Source organism: Erythrolamprus reginae, chromosome 10, assembly GCF_031021105.1.
Source record: "Erythrolamprus reginae isolate rEryReg1 chromosome 10, rEryReg1.hap1, whole genome shotgun sequence".
Classification (NCBI taxonomy): Eukaryota; Metazoa; Chordata; class Lepidosauria; order Squamata; family Dipsadidae; genus Erythrolamprus; species Erythrolamprus reginae.
The window spans coordinates 29,770,340-29,772,839 of NC_091959.1; positions in this window are offsets into that span (position 1 = coordinate 29,770,340).

Here is a 2,500-nt window from a genome sequence, read left to right on the forward strand (position 1 = left end):
GGTGAGCCCGATCCCGGGCCTCGGCCGAAACCTGGGCGGCGGCCCGGACCCCCGGGCAGCTCCGCGGACGGTGCTCACACCGGTCTACCGGGCCTCTCGGCGCCCCGAGCGCCGGCGCGGGAAGCCACCGTCTCGTTAGGGGAACTCGACCTGGGAAGCGCCTGCAGCGCGCAAACCGTTGGCGGACCCCCGGACCTGCAGCCGGTCCCAGCGGGGCGCCGCCCGGGCGGAACTGGATCCCAGCGAGGGGAGCCCGGTCCCGGGCCTCGGCCGAAACCTGGCCGGCGGCCCGGATCCCCGGGCAGCTCCGCGGACGGTGTTCACACCGGTCTACCGGGCCTCTCGGGGCCCCGGGCGCCGGCGCGGGAAGCCAACGTCTCGTTAGGGGAACTCGGCCTGGGAAGCGCCGCGCCTCGGTGACGGACCTCGCCCGTCGCGGCGCCGCCCGCGACCGGTAGCGGCACCGGTGTACCCAGTCGCGCGCCCCCAGCGCGCAAACCGTTGGCGGACCCCCGGACCTGCAGCCGGTCCAAGCGGGGCGCCGGCCGGGCGGAACTGGATCCCAGCGAGGGGGAGCCCGGTCCCGGGCCTCGGCCGAAACCTGGCCGGCGGCCCCGGGTCCCCGGGAAGCTCCGCGGACGGTGCTCACACCGGTCTACCGGGCCTCTCCGACCCCGTGCGCCGGCGCGCCAAGCAAGCGTCTCGTTCGGGGACCTCGGCCGCGACGCGGCGTCTGGATCAACGGCCTCGGTTTGGCAGCTCGGGGCCGTCCGCGAACGGTAGGCGTACCGGTCTACCGGGCCTATCCCAGTCGTGCCCCTTGAGCGGGGATACCGTTCGCCGACCTCGGACCTCCACTCGGTCCCAGCGGGCCCCCGGGAAACTCCTCGGACGGTATTCGGACCGGTCTACCGGGCCTCTCCGACCCCGGCCGCCGGCGCGGGAAGGCGGCCTCTCGTTCGGGGACCCCGCACGGGCGCGCGGAACGGGAACGCGGCCTGGGCGGCGCCGGCGGACCCTGCCCGTCGACTCTGTGACGGCGCGGGGCCCCGGGGCCGTGCGCGGACGGTAGTCGTTCCGGTCTACCGGGCCTCTCCGACCCGGCGGCCGGCGCGGGAAGACGGCGTCTCGTTCGTACCCGTCGCGGGGAGCACGTGCCGCGTTGTGGGACCGTCCGCGAACCGGTCTACCCGGCCGATCCCAGCGCGGGCCGCGGGTGCCGTCGTTGCGCGGTAGTGGCCCCGGTCTACCGGCCTGAGCCGAGCGCTGACGGAAGCCTGGCCTGTACAGCTCCCGCCCCCCCCCAGCCCCCTGTCCGCCTGTCTGTCTCTGTCTCTCTCTCTCTGTGGCTTGGAGTGTAAGGTGTTGAGGTTTGGTGACGGATTCCATTTCGTCTCCATCCATCCTTGCCATTGCTGAGACATGAATTCTCCACCACGATCTCCCAATGGGGATCGATTGAAGACGTGTGCAGCAAAGTCTTCGAAGATCTGAAAGGCCAGAGGATTTTTGTTTCGTTACATACGCAAAACCGTATCTAGGATAATTATCAAGCATAGTTAAGAAATACTTGAAAATTACCTTTAGTAGGTCGAAATGGACCGACAATGTCGGTATGAGCCCCCCCTCCCCCCCGAAATAATAATAATAATAATAATCCGTGCACACAAACGTGTGGCACGTTTGCCAATAGGGGCTGCTTTGGATACCAACGGAACAATCCAAGTAAATTTCGCAACTACTACTATCAACCATTGACAAATTCAGGCATCTTGGATAAAACTGCAAAGGATGCATGGCCCAAACGACGATGCCAACGGTGAACACATCTGGAATGAAAAGATTAGTAGTTAGTCAGTACAGGTTTAACGTTTGCAACGTTATGCGGAACCTCAGGTTGGTTCTTTGATCAACCTTTTGAACTTCATCGGCTCTAGGAGCCTTCGTTTCTGCAGTAGCAACAGGTTTGGCTCTCTCTCTCTCTCTCTCTCTCTCTCTCTCTCTCTCTCTCTCTCTCTCTCTCTCTGCACCTTGGAACTTTTATACTTGCTTCAATTTTCATCTGGGGTTTTGCCTTTAAGTAGTAAACACCTCTAATTGGAAAAGCACGAGCAACAACTGTCTCGTTCTTGATAACGTGGAGTTCTTTTTCTAAGAGCATAAGTCTTCGTTTAGATGATACATACTGAGTAAGTTACTTGCAGCTTCCGGAATGTATAGAACACGTGGAATCGTTTGGTCTAATTCTTTTACGTAAGCAGTTTCCCTTCTCCTTCAACTTTTCATAGGTGATTTGACCCTGAATGTAGTTCTTTTATGTCAGTCTTACGTAGTTCTGTGAAAAGTTCTCTTTGGCAAGTAACGTGAAAAGCGGCTCCGCTATCTAAAGTCCATAAACGTCGGATGTCATGCTCTGGATCTGACTGTGGAACGTTGTTCGGGACCAAAGAACCGACGGAAGGACGTGGTTCACTTCTGGAACCTCGTTGAGATGATCTGT